We start from the raw sequence: 19,103 nt of genomic DNA, 5'->3' as shown, positions 1-19,103 counted from the left end.
GATGTTTGGAAACTATACTACCTGTTACTGCAGGCTTGCTATACTACACATTACTTCATGCTTACTATACTACCTGTTACTGCAGGCTTGCTATACTACACATTACTGCATACTTACTTGCTTTAACTTGCTTTACCATTTCAGGTAGGCAGTGACACATTAACAAAGATATAAGATGTCCCAGATATGCCATACCTGACTATTAAGACTGCAAACTCTGTAATTAATGTATTATATAATTACGTTATGCATTAAATTATTACATTGATGTTTTCCTACTTACCTCATGATTGCCTGATCTTGGCCAAGCACCTTGCATGAGACTGGACATTGTGAGCTCTCTCTTCTGCATCTGTGAGAAGAGAAACAAACCATTAAGCATACCAGTTTTGCACAGATTCAGCTTGTATATTTCTAAATTATTGGCAAACGTACTGACATATCTGTGGGGTTTGCCCAACCCTAGCTTCTTGGACCCAGGTATGCAAGATTCCCCTCTTCCTATGCTTTAGGTCATCATAGTGGTGATGACACTGGTCACCAGTGTGGGAGATAGTAGAAGCACTGGTAAGTTCCCTGGCCAACCAATCCTGGGTCTCAGACTTACACTCTGATCCCTGGTAATCACCCTGCAGCAGCCAGGGTTTATAATTCTTAACGTGGAGTCCAACAAAAACTCTGAACTTCTGCACTCTCCACTTCTGCTCATGAAATCAATCCCCTTCACCAACAAAACCAGGCATATCAACAGCCAACTTAAAACTCCAAGGAATGATGTGAAATTCTCACCTATTTGCCTTTAAATAGGCTGCATTCCCTACTTTGCATGTTATGCTGTAACCTTCAAAAACACACCACTCCACTTAGGTTCACACAAGCTTGCACAAACCATGTGTAAGTGCAGCTTAGCAATGCACAGAAAGGAATAGACTGTTGACCATGTTTAACTGCTACTTAGCATCGCACAGCTTTTCCAAATGTAACATTTTTTTAATTTTAAACTAAACCAATATTTCAGTCAACTGACACAGTTTCACAGCAATAAATGTAAAAAGTAAGACAGCTCAGGACTTACTATACTGTAGATCATGACTCAACCTATCAAGCCACTGGAATAGTGGGGGGTGCTTGATGTCTTCACATATACTAGGCAGGTGGCTGTATGCATAGCGCAGCTTTGCTGCACAGGTTTGCATATTGCTAAGCATCACAGAACTACAAAATTGAAAAGATCTGGTTTCTATTTTAGATTTCTAGCAGATGTCTGTATATATCAATGCAGTTAAGCATAGCTAAGCAACATGCCTCACTGCACAAACAAGCACATGGAAAAAAATTAATTAAGATTGAATGCATCCAGTTTCTATTTTTAAATGTCTAGCAGATGTTTACTGATATGTAAGCAATGCTAAGCATAGCTGCACAATGTGTCACATCATGCAAACAAGCACATAAACATAAAAAATTATTAAAATTGCAATTTCATGAAGTAATTTCTGTTGTTCACCTTTCAGTCCAGTTTAACAGACCTACAGGTATTGTACTGTGCTTACCAGCTGTCCAGAAGTTTTCTGAACAGTCCACAAGTACAGCACAGTTACACAGATTAAAAATCCATCTTACCGTGCTCTCCCTTGGTAGTGCAAAATAATTAATACGTATGGCGCGCTGCCGTGGATGAACCATGGCCATGTATACTGGTACATTCCGTGAAGGCTCTTCACGTTGCCTACACAGATTTATTTTTGAATCCTGGGGTAAAAGAAAAATATAGAAAGGAGGTAATGGAATGGCAAAGGACAAAGAGAATACAAGATAGTTGTAAATATGAAGACATCAGTAATCAGGATATAAAAACATAATAGATAATAAAGAAGAGTTTTGAAAAAAGAAAAAAAAAGCTGTATGAAATGAACCAAGAGAAAATTGTTATTCAAAGATTTTTTTTTGCAAGGAAGAGAAGAAGTAGCACCATAAAGTAAGAATGATAAGATTTGAAAAATATGTGGAATGTACAGATTTCTTTTTTGTGGAGATTGTTCATACATTTTCCAGTAAAGGCAAATATGTCATATAAAAATCAAAGATAGAGTCTGTATATATTGTGGGAAATTAGAGACTGCTGAACATGTTTATTTGAAATGTAAAACAGTAAATCAATTGTGGAAAGAGATATGTAGTAAAGAGTGTTTAAAATGATTGAAAAGTGTTAAATGTATAAATATGGACATGACAGAATATGGACACTATGAAAATATGAAACAAAATGATGTAAATAGACGAAAAAATGTTTTGTATGATATAGATTGTCTGGAATGAAAGAATGAATAAGATAAAATTTAATGGGAAATGGGTACTGTTAGAAATTTTGATGAAAATAATATTTTGACTGTGGAAAAAAGAGCAGGGAAATTGAAAGTTTAAAAAAGATGAAAAATATGTAAGTCAATTGTAAATGATTGTAAATGAGCTGCATAAATTGTATATAGAATGTATATATATATATATATATATATATATATATATATATATATATATATATATATATATTGTATATTGTGAATTCTAATAAAGGATCCCTGCTCATCACTGTTGAGAGTGGGGCCCATTTTGTAAGTACACCTCCTGTTTCTTTTCTAGGTGCTGAGGAGGCCTGGAAAAACAGGGAGGTATATGGAGAGAGAAGGAGATGGTGGAATATTGAAAGAAATTGAAGAGAAAGCAGATATCAAGAGTAGATAATGTGTGCAGGGTTTGAGGAAATGTTTCAAATAAATCAGCTTGATGGTGATGAATCAGCAAAAGATGGAGGTATATCTACAAATTTCTAGTCAGTCAGGAGGGTTGAGGGATGATCTGCTTAATGAAATGGTGGTGCACAGTGAGTCAGAAAATGAGGGAGATTTTTCCTGGGGGTACATTATGGAGAAAGTACAAAAGGAGGATGCAGAGACAACCATGAAGAATAGTGGTGAGATAGAAGAGAAAACATATGTGGGGAAAGTAAAAGACGTTAAAAGTGGAGTAGCAGAAATGAAGGCAGAAGAAAATAAAAAAGGAAGTATGTGGTAAAGATTCAAAGTAAAGAAGACAGGGAAATGCACAGCTATGAAGTATGGGACAATTTAATAGCTCATTTGGGTGTAAAAGTACATGAAGAAAGATAATCTATTCTTATTAACAAAGAGGAAGTGTGTGGCATTATATATGAGAATGTTTTTTTCAATAGAAAAAAAATTTGAAGGATATAAAAAAAGGCTGCAACTCATGGAATCTTTCTGTGATAAAAGCATTTAAAAAGGAAGTAAAAAATGATGTACAATTTTGAACAGAGGTATAAAGAGACTTTGAAAAGCAATTTGAAAGCTTTATGTAAAGAAGTACTGGACATTGCAAAAGTTTATGACAAAAGGTGTTTATGGACTGGTGGCTTGGATTGTAATATTTTGTTAAAAATAACAAGAGAAAAATTATAGATATACCAAGCATGATAAATGTAGAGGGGAATATGGGTGTCATAAAATACTGGGGACAACCCAAAACATGTTTTTTTTTTTTTTTTTTTTTTTGGAAAAAAAGGATATTTTATAAATAACTCTGACAAAAGAAAATGTTATATTTGTGGGGAAATTAGGACATGATACAAAACAATGTAAATTGAAATGTTACAAATGTATCAAAATTGGACATTCGTGGAAGGATTGCTAAAGTGAAAATAAGAGCGAGGAAAAAGAAAGAGACAGCAATGAACAAAGATAAGATGTTTTAGAATTAGTAGAAATAGCAGAAAATTTAGTTGAGAAAAAATATTGAAGGCGACATAGAAGACGTTTCTAAATTAAGTGATGAAGAAGATCTAAACTGGGAGGTAGTAAAAGAAAATATAATTATATTGGTAAAAGACAGAAAAAAAAAGATTTCAAGGGATAAGTACAAAAAAAAAGAAAGGAAATGGATGAAAAAAATTGATACAATTAATGACTGGAGTTGCTATAATGGTTAAGGTGTTTGACTCACAGACACAAGGTATAGTGTTTGATTCTCACCTTTGTGAAGGAAATTGTCTGAACTTAGAATGGCCTCTTAAGCTAGCCTAGTAATTAGTTATGAACTTAAGAAACCATGAATCAAAGGGAAAATAAAAACTTGATTGTGCTTTCCATAAATATGAATAGTATTAAGAATATAATAAGAAGAACAATGATTTTGGTGTGGTGCAATACATGTGATGTACATGCAATTATATCAGAAGAAACAAGATTTTTAACAAATTAATAAATGATATAGACATAGAAACTATGGGGAGCAAAGATAATATGGAATTTGGGAAATAAGAGCTGTTCTAGAATAATCATAGTCTGTTGAAATACAGTAAAGATATTAAATGTAACTTTAGCAACAATAGGAAGGTTAACCATTGTAGATTTAAAATGGAAAGAATAAGTATATAGAATTGCAGTGTTATATGCTTATACTAATTGTAAAGAATGGGAAAGCTTATTTCATCAGATTTTTTATGGAATGATAAATATAAATATTATAATAACAAGAAGCGTAAAGTGTGATTTAAGAGGCAAGCGTAAAAAGAAAGCAAATTATATAAGACAAATGTCAGAAATTATAAGATGTGGTAAGTTAAAACTGTGCGACAAAAAATCATGGATTTGCAAAAGGGGTATGTATAGAACTGAAATAGATAATGTTATAGTATTAGAGGGTTTAGTTATAGGAGAATGTGAGCTAGTTGAAACATGACTTTCTGATCATCTTGCAATAGTCTAGAGATAAAGGAAAACAAGGATTATATAAAAATAGGCAAAGGAATAAGAATGATAAATGAGAATGATTGAATAAAGAAAGACATGGATTAGTAATACAGTTATGGAAAGATCATATTATTATGAGAACAGTTTTTAAAAACTGGTCTGGATGGTAGATGAGATTTAAGAAAAAAACAAAAAATGCTTTTTTACCGTGGAGATATGATGTGAGAAAATTAAGGAAAGAAAAATATAAAAGAACACATAATGATACATTGGAAGATTTAGAACATAATGATAGAAAAGTACTTTGACAAACAAAAAACTATGAAAGAAATCAAAGAAAAAATACAAGAACTGTTATATAAGCAAATTTAGTTTTTACAAGGAAAATAAAAGTGTTAAATTACTTAAGCAGATTAGTAAAGGAAGATGGCAGTGTAATGACAGAAATAAAACGTGAAAGGAGTAATAGAAAGAACTTGGGAAATATGATGGACAGTGTAATATAATGGTTCCCTATCAGAAGCCTGAAACACTATAAGCCTGAAAATCAAAATCCTGAAAACTATAGACTGAAAGTTCAAAATCCTGAAAGACCAAAATCCTGAAACTCAAAATCCTGAAAACACAAATAATGCTAATATGTCACTATAAAGACACTAATATCTACCAACTGACCCTGACCCTAACCCTAACCCTAAGGTCCATCACTATCGCACACTCACCTGACCCGCGCCCTAACCCTAACTCACTTAAACCCCCCTAACCCCAATATTTGTCACTATTGCATACATGCCTAACCTGCGCCCTAACCCTAACTCACTTAAACCGCCCCTAACCCTAACATAAAACCAACCGCACACTTACCTGAACCCAACGCATGACCCAACACCACAGGGCTAACAATAGCAAAGCCACAATGACGTCAGTATGTCCATTTTGTGTTTTCAGGATTTTGAGTTTCAGGATTTTGGTCTTTCAGGATTTTGAACTTTCAGTCTATAGTTTTCAGGATTTTGATTTTCAGGCTTATAGTGTTTCAGGCTTCTGATAGGGAACCAATATAATATACACAAGAATGTTTAAAGAAAAAAGCAGATAGTAAAAACATGAACATAACAAAAGTTAACAGAAAAAGAGAATAAAGTGTTGGAAAACTAAATTTCTTTAACTGAGCTACTTAAAGTATTAGGACAAGTAAATACTGATTTGGTTGCATGACCAGATGAAATAGGGTATGAAATATATAAAAAATTAAGTGACTGACAAAAACATTGTTAAAGATTGTGAAAAATTGGTTAAATAAAGGTTTATTTATAAAGAATAATGTAGTGGAATACTTAAATTCATATTTAGGAAGAAAGATTGAAAAGAATTAAAAAAAATGGAGACTGGTAATTTTTACTAATAATGATAATAAGTTATTTATGAAAGTAATACAAATGAGATCTGAAGCTAACATGTAATACATATATATATATATATATATATATATGTATATATATGTATGGTTCCACTTCATATCATCGAATTACCATTTCATCGAATTGCAAATCATTGAGACCAAATCGTCGAAAACTCATTTCATCGAAAACTCATATCATGGAATCTCAAATCATTGAAAACTATAAAGCAACTACAAATAACATTCCACAAAGTTTTTACCATGTTTATGCAAGGGGCAAGCCCCCCTGCACCCCCATGTGGAGGGCTCTGCCCCCCACACCCCCCGTACATAAATATACCAACTCCAAGGTTGCACTACAGTGGGGGAAAGAGGTTATTTCATAACCCCACTGTAGTGTGACCTTGGAGTTGGTATATTTCTGTATACATGTATACATGTATGTAGTAAACAGTATCTGGGATGTTATTTGTAGTTGCTTTATAGTTTTCAATGATTTGAGATTCGATGATATGAGTTCGATGAAATGAGTTTTCGATGATTTGGTCTCGATGATTTGCAATTCGAGGAAATGTTAATTCGATGATATGAAGTGGAACCATATATATGTGTGTGTGTGTGTGTGTGTGTGTGTGTGTGTGTGTGTGTGTGTGTGTGTAGATATATATATATATATATATATATATATATATATATATATATATATATATATATATATATTAATATAAAATTATTAATGATGGTTACAGAAATTGTTGATAATATTATGAATTGAAAAGAAGTGAAAATCATGATAGGGGACCTTAATAAGGCATTTGACACTATTGAGCATGAAATATTATCAGGAATATTGAAAGAATATGATAGAAGTGAGAATGTTAGGAAATTATGTATGTCAGTGTATAGTAATAATAAAGTAAAAATGCTTGTAATTGGCTGGTTAAGCCAAGAGGTACACATAAAGAGTGGTTTAAGACAGGGGGGGGGTCCAAAGAGCTGTAAACTCTTTGCATTAGATATAAATGTGATAGTGTGTGAAATAAATTACAAAAAGAAGGAGGTGGAGTATATAACACATGAAGGGTTATGAATTCCAGTTCTGTTAACATATGCAGATGACATTATAATAATTGCAAAAAATACAATTTGGATAAAAAAGTTAAAATTTGAGCAAGTGAGTGTCTACAGAGGTAATAGGAATTGCTTTAGATAAATATAAAAGTAAATGCTTAGGTGATGTAGCAAAGACAGGGGGTATATATTTTAAAATGAATGACATTTCTGTATTAGGTATAAAATTTGGGAATAAAGATGTAAGTAGAATTCAAAGGGCAAGAGCAATAGAATAAATAAAACAAATGTGCCTTTTATGGAGAAGATATAAATATCATTCAGAAAAAGTCTTATTTCATAAATTCAATACTGATGAGAAAAAATAGCATTTATGTTGCCAACAGTATCTGAAAAAGAATTATTGCAGATTGTTTTTTTTTTCATTTATGTGGGGTTCTTGATTAACCCCAGTAAAAAAGAAGAGTTTTGTATGTAAATAAAGAAGGAGGAGGTTTGGGGTTAATTAACCCAGCAAAATTATATAAGTATGTTACATTTGGGGGTATTATAAAAAAAAGAGTAAACAAGAAAAACAGTGACTAATTGAGGAAATAAAATGTTACCAAGAAAAATAATTAAAAAAAAAAAAATAAAAACTGATAATATAGAAAAAAGAGAAAAGTGTGGTATAAGAATGTAATGATAAAACATTACTATGTACAACCGTGGGAAAATCTAACAGATGGAAAAAATAAAGCTATAAAAATAAGAAGCAAATGGTATAATCAGAAAGTAGAATGTCAAGAGTTTTTGTTGAGACAATTAATAGATACATTGCCAGTAAATGTAAATATGCCATATAAAAAGAAAAGTGGTAGAATATGTTTGCATTGTCAAGAAGAAGAAACCACGGAACATGTGTTTTTTTATTTATTTTATTTATTTAATATTTGTTTGCCGGGATAGTGTGACTGGACAACAAGCATCCATTTCCAGCAGAGTCCTGGGGAAAAAACTACATAAGTTTACAGAGAGAAGAAAAATTTACAAAAGAGACATTAAATTATTAATTATTAGACATTACATTTTTGAAACTTAAATGAGTAAAAAAAGTTATGGGAAAAACTAAGTAAAGATTATTTTAAGATATAAAAGAAGTAAATAAAATAAACATGGATACAATTAAATATGTATATTAAAAGAATATAAGTGAAGACTGTTAAAAGTATAGATAAAAAGTTATTTTATGTTATATGGGTCATATGGAATAAATGAATATATGAAATAGTAAATGGATTTTAGCACCAATATTAAGTGGTTATGGAAAAAAGAGTGGGGTTCTAATAGGAATGAAAATTTAGTACGATTTTAAAGGAAATATTGAATATGTGTAAACAGATTTGTATATCTATATATTTGTACTTTTGTAAATATTTGTATATATGTGAATATTTTTTAAATAAGACTTGTTTTCTCGATAAATAAAGGACCCCTATTCTTTTTGTTAGGAGTGTGGGATCTTTTCCATCTATCTGAGCTACCACCAATTCAGGCAGATGGAGTCTTGGTTTAAAGTCTCACCCATGTCCATTCTTAACTGAATAAACTACTTGAAACTTCAACAAAGCATCTTTACTCCTCTCACAAGGAGGGAATCAGATAGAGAAGCTCCTGGACTGATCCCCTGTGCTCTTTTTTTCATTAGTCTTGCCACCCTCTTGTCCACAGGTGGGATACCAGACCGGACTTGAACTTGAGCTTTCTGGATTACCTTTGTTTTCTCCTTAGACTTGGAGAAGTGGGGGAAGGTACATTTCTTTTTGTTTAAACATTAGCCATCTTCTCCAAGTTTGAAAAACCTCAAGAGTAATGAGTAGAGGTGTGAGGGGAGCAGAACCCACACATCCCATCTCATTACAAAAATATTTTAGTGTAAGATTTTCTGGTGTTTTATTTCCTAATTGGTTGAAATGATGATTGTGTTTGGTTATTACAGTTATAGTTTTTTGCATGCAGCCAAAGGAAAACATAATATAGATCCACAGATTTACCAACAGAAACTACAATGCATTTCTTGGCATTGATGATAAGCCTTTGACTAATGCATCCGTATTTTGTTTGGTATAACCCTTGCTGTAAAAAAATGCATATCAGAATGGGATTTGATAACTGTCTCCAGTTTACTATTATTAACAAACCTGATTAACCAGAGTCCATTGATTTAAACATTCATGACAGGGAAGTATATACTAAAGAGGAGTGGGCCTAGGGCAGAGCCCCATGGGAGGACACTATTGTTGACACCTTTCTGTCTAAAACAAAAACCTCTGAAGTTAACAGAATGTGTTCTGTTGGATAACTAATTACCTATCCAGCAAACTATATATGGATTTGTGATGAGCTGGGACAGTTTGTTATTAGACCCAGCATGAGGGATAGTGCTGAAGGACTTGTTACAGACCATGTAGGATGCAGTTGTTGTTGACTGCATAATCTTTACAAATAACTCAGCCAGGTTGTTCAGGCATAGTCGTCCTTTTATAAAGCTGAAATAGTGTGTATCCGGGGGTATATGGTCATCCACATAGTTATTTAGTATTTTGGTTAAAATGTTCCATAGCATTGCAAATAGTTCTAATGAGTCAAATAGGCTTGCAATTCTGAGAGTCAATAGAGAGACTACCTTTATGCAAAGGCACACAAAAGCTGCTCTCTGCAGATTGTGGATGTAACAGCTGGAAAGACTCAAGTTGAGAATTGATTTTATAAATGGGTTAACCACAGCCTGCTATACTTAACATCTAGTTTTAGCAGCATAATGCATTTTCTAATTACAGGTATTGCCAGTATACTAATTAAATTATACATTTTCTCTTCATGAACACTTTTCACAGAAAGTATTTTCAAAATGTTTGTTAATGAGAGCACAGTAGTGTGACTGTTACTGTTACATTGCAGCTGTAACAGTAAAACTACTGTGCTGCTGTTACTGTTACATTGCAGCTGTAACAGTAGAACTACTGTGCTACTGTTACTGTTACATTGCAGCTGTAGCCCTAACACTGCTGTACTGTTATTGTGACATTGCAGCTGTAACAGTAGCACTACTGTGCTACTGCTACTGTGACATTGCAGCTGTAACAGTAGCACTACTGTGCTACTATTACTGTGACATTGCGGCTGTAACAGTAGCACTACTGTGATACTGTTACTGTTACATTGCAGCTGTAACAGTAGCACTACTGTGCTACTGCTACTGTCACATTGCAGCTGTAACAGTAACACTACTGTGCTACTGTTACTGTTAGCTGTAACAGTAGCACTACTGTGCTACTGTTACAGCTACAATGTCACATTGCTTGTTTCTCTGCTTGGTCACCAGTCAATGTTTTTTATTTTGTGAGGTTTGCATGTGCTTCCATTTATAATCTTTAATTTGCTTTCACTTGTATTTAGTTTTATGTGTTTACTATTGTTTTAAAGTTAAGTAATTGGACTACTATTTTCCTTTCTTATTCACAAGCTAGATAAAATAAAAGGAAAAACAGATGCAGTTATATGACATATTGCATATGAACCATGTTATTTTGTAAAGTAGTAACTTTACATTTTTTTGAAAAAAATCCCCAAATTAGCAGCTTTAAGATAGTGAATGGGAACGAGGTACATATGCTGGCTTGGTCCCTGACTGGAGAAAGCTTTGAACATACGCATGATCATAATGATGATGATGCCCATTACCTCAAGTTTATTGAAATTGGTTTAAATGCATTATTTATTTATTATTCTTTATCATTTTAATGCATTAATAAACAAAAATATATACAAGGGGAACTTTCCCATTACTAAAAATGTACATCTTTTTGTGTACAGACTCAACCATAATTAGCCTGTATCAAAATTCCCATTCTAGTTCTGAGATAAATAGATTTTCCAATGGAACTTCTGAAATAGTAGTCATAATAACATTCACAGCCTTGGCTTCTCACGTTACTTAATTACTGAAGCTGCCTGTGCAAGGAAGAACCAGATATAATTGTCTCTTGACTGTCAATAGAAGTTTAATTTGATACTATTTCTGAGGGGTAGACATTGTTGGCTGCAGTTCAAGCTGATTTTTATTTGTGCTTTCATTTCTCTTTACTCATCAGCTGGATACCATTTGCCTGCTGTCTTTTATAAAAACTTCAGGAGAGCCGCATTGTTAGAGCATGTGCTAGAAGAGATGTTCTAGACTTTTAAGCTCAAATCTCAAGATCTATAATCCATCTTTCTTCATTTATTTCACCCTTCTTTTGCAACCACAACCCCAAATTATTCCAGTCATTCTTTTTTTCACTTTTTAAACACCTTTATTGAATTATTACTTGTGACATAGACAAACTTACATTTATATAAAAGTAATCAAACCATATTAACAAGTTCACACTTACAAATATTACAGGATATATAACAATATATATGATGTTTAATCTAAGCAACACTGCATAAATTATTTATTTCCTGCCTTCTCTTAAACCTCATTTCTCCTCAAAAACATTTTTTCTGTATGTATTGTTCAGACAAATTCCATTTTTGTATGCAATTTAATCTTTTCCATTTCTATTTTTTAAATAAGAAACATCTTTATTCAATTATCACTTACGACATAGGCAATCATACATTTATATCAATGAAAACAAACCATATTGGCATAATCCCAGTTGCGAGCATTTTACATCACAAACCATACTGAGATAATTTTAACTGCAAGCATTATACATCACTTATAATCTACCCAATCATTATCATTCAAACATTACACAGTTCATTCAAATTCTGCCTTCATTTAAACCTCATTCCTCCCCTGTATGTATTGTTCCTACAGTTCCCATTTTTCCTATGTAATTTGAACTTACCCTTTTCTAAAGATCCCACTTCCAGTTGTTTTATCTCTGTTACTTTATTCACTGATTCTAATACAGTTGGTACAGGCATTTTCTACTAATTGCTTTTTTGGCAGCCACCATGATTAGACTCAGCAAGGCCTTACTAGGTACCTTGTCAGCTTTATTGTTTCTCTCTTCCTTCTTTCTTTAAATAATTGTCTTATCTTACCTATGATCAATCTATCTGCTAACCAATTGCCTTCAGCCAAACCATATTAGTCCTCTGCATCACAGAGTTTCAAATATCTGCCTCACTATCTTATGCAAGTAAATCCTTAATCAAGTGCAAACCCTTAGGCTCACATTTCTTTACCCCAAGTTCCACTGGTCATCTTCATTCACACCCTCATCAACTTTTATAGCCCATTGAATTTCCTGCCCACATCCCATCTCCTCCCACAGTCCATACCCTAGATTATAGTCCATTAAAGTCATCATTCTTTGAAACATATTTAAGGCAGAAACATATAGTCGGAAACCCAGCATGCCCCAGGTAATCTACTTCTTCCCTATCTTAACTGTAATTCATTTAACAATCTTCCCTCTTTTCCCTCTCTGTGGAAACATATCAAATATCCTCTACAGCTTTTAAATCTCGTATCATGTGGGCCGATAGCCACATGCCACGTTGAATATATATATTTGCCTAAAGAATAAATAGTCTTATAGGTTCATAGGTTCATAGGTTCATAGGTTTATACTAGGCTATCTGCCCTAAGGCATTTATAAGCCTAGCCCAAATTATTGTGGCTTACGCCACCCCACCACCTCTCTTTTCCACCCAATCTAGTCATTCTCCTCATCCATTTATTTATCAAGTTGTTCATTTCTCCTGTGCATTTAACCAGTTCCTCTCAGTGATCTCATATACTGAAGGAGAAACGTTTATGTCTAAATATTCATACTTCTCTACTGAACTCAGTAAACTCTTTACTTTGCCTCTATATTCTCCTATCCTAATCAGTACATACTTCAGTGGGAGATAACAAAACCCTGGCATGCCTGCAAATCCCCTGCAAATCCCCAACACACCATGAAATAACGAGTCTACATATTCTAGGAAGACTGATCATGTAATTTTCTGCAAATGTATTCACAGTATTAAATATCCCATTCCATATTACTGTACCTCATCAACAAAGAAATAAGTAAGTCCACAGATAAATAAATGGTGCAACCTCTTTGTTAATATTTCAATTGCAAGTAGAAATAAGACTGAGTAGATAGTGCTTCCTTGCCTCATTCCTCTTACTAAATTTAGACTCTGTATGCATGTATGTATTTATTTAATTACTTGCAGTTTGTTAACCAGGGACATCCACAGGGCTGTAAAGAGCTCGTTTTTAGTGAAGGTCGGGGAAGAAAAGCTCCTTAGTGCAAAAAGCAAGGTCATACAGTGGCATTATATCAAATACAATATTAGAAAGCAAGGTTATACAGTGGCATTATACATATACAATGTTATTGTCTTTCGGCTTTTCCCAGTTAAGGGTTGCCACAGCGAAACTCCAGTCCGCTAATGATTGGCAGTAGATTTTCTTGAATGCTGAGGTGCCAGCTTGACGTTCAACCTTCAATGAAGGGACGCCCATTTACGCATGTCTTTCGAACGCCCACCCAACCACGAGGAGGACATGCAGACTCCACACAGAAGGCACTCCCCACACTCCAGCCGAGAATCGAACGGGAGAACCTCTTGCTGTGAGGTAACAACACTACCACTGCACCACCGCAGATGTCTTCATTATACATATACAATAATAGATAGATTAAATAATTAACATAGTTTGTTCCTCAACAGATTAGACAATTGAAAATTGGATTACAATTGTGAAGAAATGATCTGCTACTCTGTGATCAGTATACCATCAGTGAAGGTAGGCAAAAGTAGAAGCAAATACAGTAAAGGTGTAGCAAGAAAGTAAGGGTGTCAGGCAGGTTGAGTGCAGAGGCAGTTTCAGGTACTGGATAGGTATGAGTGTAGAGAGGCTTTAAAGTTGACAGGATTTTGGGTAGTTCTCAGAGCTGGAGGGAGAACATTCCACTTTTTAGCTAAGACGAAAGAGAAAATAAGCATTATTGCATTTATTTATCAAAATGGTCCAACTGGGTAGACAAGCTGCCCTTTTTCAGCACAGGTCTGATGAGAAAGGCCTCAACATAGTACAGGAGAACAAATACAACATGGATGGTAGAAATAATTCAGAGAAAGGTTCAGTACTAACAAATGAAAAACAAGTAACCAATGTCTTTGTTTGAGAAGAAGGTGACTGAAATTCTTTAAAAAATGAACTGATACTTATAACAATCTATCATAAAGTGCTTTACTGCTGGCATATCAGATAGGGACTGTGTCTGGAAGAGTATGAGGCCATTTAAAGAGTAGAGAGGTTAGGGGAAAGTGGTTGAGAGACAGACAAGAAATAGTTTATCCTGGAGAAGTACATAAGCATAGCCAGGATTTTTTTTTAAGTAAATTTTGGCTGTAACTTGAAGGACTTGCTGTTATGTAGTGAATTCTACGTTTTGAGAGAGACAAGGTGTATAAGGAGTCTCCGACAATATTACTTGATTTAGATACGGTTGGCAACATTTTGTCAGTGGAACGAAGAGATCTGTTAGGACTTAAAGTTGCAAAATATTGTTTAGACTGGGGCATTTGACTGGGTCATAGATGAGCTGATGAGTTGTAACAAGTTGAAAGCAGGTTAAATTATGTTTTAATTTGAGCCACTGAAGTTTCTTGAGTACAATCCAGTGGTGTATCCTATGGTGATGATTTGTTGCAAATGTTGCTATTTTATTATAGCACTGGTCAAGCAGGGAGAGTTGTGTGGATTATACATTTTTAAGTAATGGAGCTGCATACAGGAGTATGGAGAGGAAATGAGATGAGGCTACACTTATCCTAACTTATCTTTTATTCCAGTCTGTTTTGTTTTACATGGTGGTGGAATTTCAGGTCTTTATCAATGAACCCCTAAAAGTTTGGTGCAAGTTATCATTTCAATCCTTATATTGTTTAGAGGAGAGACTTGAAAAAGGGCTTTTTTGGTCAGATAGAAGTTTATGGATGAATATTATTAAGTTCAGCTTTTTAGGATTCAGCAGCTCACGGCAAAGTCTCCAAACATACGGAATCCAAAATCTTTCTTAAAAAACATTTATTAGGTAAGCACTCTCATAAACATTCTCATTCACAGCAAGTAACCCATTCATAACTTTTACTGCCTGTATTTTTTATGCAACTTAGCAATGAATGGGTTAGTTGCTGTTAATGAGGAATGACTAGTGATAGGCTGAATTCAAATGTACAGGGGTTTAAAAGCATGGTGATTATGGTTGATTTTTATTAAGGTCTGAGGAAGCAAACTTACTGAGCTGCTGGAAGTGTTTTTTGCTATTTAGTTGGTTTATTACTGTACAGCTGCATTCTTCTGTGTGGAGCTTTGACGTTAGTTTTTTGGATTCAGGAAGAGTTGCAAGTCAGTACACCATGCATCTATCTGTGCGAGAGAGAGTCTTGGGTACATTGTTCTAGTTTTACCCTGTTTTTTGAAGAGCAGATGATTCAGCAGATGATTGTGGAATCATCTGCATATTGGATGATAGTAGCTTGCTTGCTAAGTGCAGGTCATTTATAAATATATTGAATATCAGTGGGCCTAATGCTGATCCTTTTGAAACTCCCACTGATACTGGGAGGAAGGATGATATATTATTTTGCAAGTTTACTGCTTGATGTCTTTTTGAGAGGTAACTGCTTAACTATGATATTGTGAGGTTGTGAAAGCCAATCAATGACATATTCAGTAATCTGTGAATATTCAGCAATCTGTGGCATCTTCAAGAATCAAGACCTGCATCTAAGGCCCATTGTATAATGTCTTGCTTCCAATGAATGCTGCAAAGACAGAACTCACAAAATTAAAAGTCTTCTTAATATCCATTAACATACCTCCTGCTTGTTTCTTCACTTCCCTTTCTGATAAAATAAAACAAATTAACAGAAATCTCCAAACGTTTAAGGATGATCATTACTTAATGAAACCCACCTAAGATCCATCAGTTACCATTAGCATCACTCCTATAGTCCTAACTGTTATCTCCTGAGCATGCATTTTGAATCCACAATGGAAAGATAGATGTCTCAGTAATTACCATGATACTCTGGGTCCCTTTCCCTTCTGGTCAGACTACCTACTGGCACTTTTCTTTTCCAACACTACCAGGACAGATCTGGTTTCCATAGTATCATTCATCACACCTGCTACGTTCTCACATAACTCAGTGAGAAAAGCTTTCTAATTGAAAAGAAAACAGTTAGGGTGCCCAGCTTTCCCACCCTTCATGTAGTTACTTGCAGTTAAACTCCACCCCAGCCCCTATCCACTTTACAGATCTTTTGCTTTCTCCACTGACAAACTTGCTCTCACTCCTTACACAAATCATCCTTTACAGTAACTTCCTAATGCAAATCATAGGATCATAGGAGAGTATGAGGCTATCAAACCAGAAGTTATTTCAAGCCTAGCTGTTTTGTCCCAATATAATACCATAGAAATGTTAGTTAATACCCACAATTGCATTTAGTAATGGCTGCCCATGTCCAGGAGGGTTGTGAGCACTATTCCCGGTAAAAATTTACAGTGCCTCATCCACTCATCCAGGTTCCTCTTGACCAGTGTCATAGCGATGCTCTGTTTCACTTGAATAGGTAGCCTATTCCAAAGACGTAGCAGTTGCCGGGAAATAAATATGTCTGTAAAATCCAATATAGAATTTCCAAATATTATTTCTTCTAACATTTACCATCTCATTCTTCATCCAAACAATCCAAGCTTTCTTTTCTCTTATCCTTCATTTCCAAAACTAAGACATTACTAACCTATTCAGTCATAACTTTCTAAGTTACCCAATATCTTTACAACTCAATCAAAATCTGTTTCCTCTGACAACTTCGAATTGTTCCTCACCTTCTTAATTCCATTTTCATTTAGTCTCACCACAATAACTCTTACAAGGTCTCATGCATCTATTCCTCCTCTTTAATTTTATCCTCACTAGTCTTCTTTTCACTATAGCTCATAATGCTGCCTCATCAAGCAGATTTTATAATGCTGATCATTTTAATCTAGAACTATTAATGCATATTCTATTGGAAGAACATTTAGCACTGTTTACAAATATCTTAGTAGCCACCAAGACAGGAGCTGAGTTTAAAAAAGAAAATGTTCAGAAAGATATATCATTAATAGTCATGTGAATTATGTAGTTTGGGAGAGTACAAAGAGTTGTATGCACTAAAGTAGTGACTGTTGTCAGTATCCTTCTAGTAGGATAGCAGTAGTTACTCCTAATGACATAAATAGGTCTGGCAGTAACTTGACTTTTATTGAGATTTTTGCAGTGAAGCATAGTTCATAAGGAAGAACAAGAACAAGAAATTGTGCACTACTCTGAACACACTAACAACCAGAGGCATTGGCTGCTTTATATTCTTGTCCTCTTTTGGTAAACTATGAATACTTAGGGTCACATCTGAGAAGAAGATATTTTGTTTTGGGCTTTTTTAAAACATTCATTTTGTTCTTGCTCAATGCAGAACATCAAATTAACCTATAAAACTGAAGACTTTTTACTGATTGCTTGAGGTTTGAATCTTACTGAAGTCATCTCCTGATTCAGCCTTTGGTATCATTCTGTCTAGTTAAGAGTCTGACAGATGAATGGCACAGAGTGATGAAGCCCTGAGTGTGGTACAGATGACCTTTGATCAACTAAAGACCTGGGTGTCGGCTGATCTGACCAGAGAGAGTGGGAAGAACTGGCCATTACAGTCTCACCTGTGTGGAGGGAGGCAGCTTATCTCACTGAAGCAATGACATTCATAACAAGTTCTGGAATCAGATTATGGAGACATTCTTACCAAACAGCACATGTTGAGCCATAGTCAGGAATTAACAGTATGAGGTATGCCTGCAACTGGTTACCCCTACAAAGTCTTCCACTAGAAGAAGCTGTTCAATATTTTAACAACACATTCCTATCCATCCTAGATAATCATGCTCCAAAAAGAACTGTCAGAGTCAAAACTAAACCTGCTCCCTGGTTATCTAAGGAAACAAAGCACAAAATGTTACTCAGAAACAAATCCTGGATAAAATGGAGAACTAGTAAATCTCCCTCTGACCAACAGACCTTCAGACACCTAAGGAATAGTACTAAAATAGCTATCATCTTAGACAAAAAAAATACTATTGCAACCTCCAATCAACTAATCATAATAATCCCCAAAAATTCTGGACAACCTTGAATAGACTTCTTCACCCTGGACAAACTACCACCCCCTCTCCCTCTGGATCCGAAAAGAATTCCTCCCAGGAAACTGCCAACGCTTTCAATTCCTTCTTTACTAATACTATAAATTCTCTAGCCTCTCACCTTTCCTTTGACAACTCTAGCATCCCTGCCCAAGCAGCATCTACTCAACCATCCTTCACACTACAACCTATCTCTACCACCTTCATCCAAAGATGTATCCAAAAACTAAAACCATGTACCCCATCAGCTGACCAACTCCCATCTGAATACCTCCAAAAAGCAGCTAAAGCTCTAGCCTATCCCATATCCATCCTTATCAATAGAACAATTAATGAAGGTATCATACCTGACATCTGGAAGATCTCACACATTATACCCCTACATAAGGGAGGTAACTCAAACGAATACTCTAATTACAGGCCTATAGCACTCTTATCTCCCATAGCTAAAATCATGGAAAAATGTGTTCACTTCCAACTAATGAACTACTTAACTAACAATAACGTTCTAACTCCATGTCAACATGGCTTCAGGCCTTTTCACAGTACTACCACTGCTCTTCTTTCCTTTACTGACTTCATAAACATAAACCGCAATAATAACATTCTTTCCTCTGCACTCTTTATTGAC

This window comes from Protopterus annectens, chromosome 1.part2, assembly GCF_019279795.1.
Source record: "Protopterus annectens isolate FY-2018-M chromosome 1.part2, PAN1.0, whole genome shotgun sequence".
Taxonomy (NCBI): Eukaryota; Metazoa; Chordata; order Ceratodontiformes; family Protopteridae; genus Protopterus; species Protopterus annectens.
The sequence above is the reverse complement of the archived record's forward strand: the minus strand, read 5'-3'. Positions refer to the sequence as shown.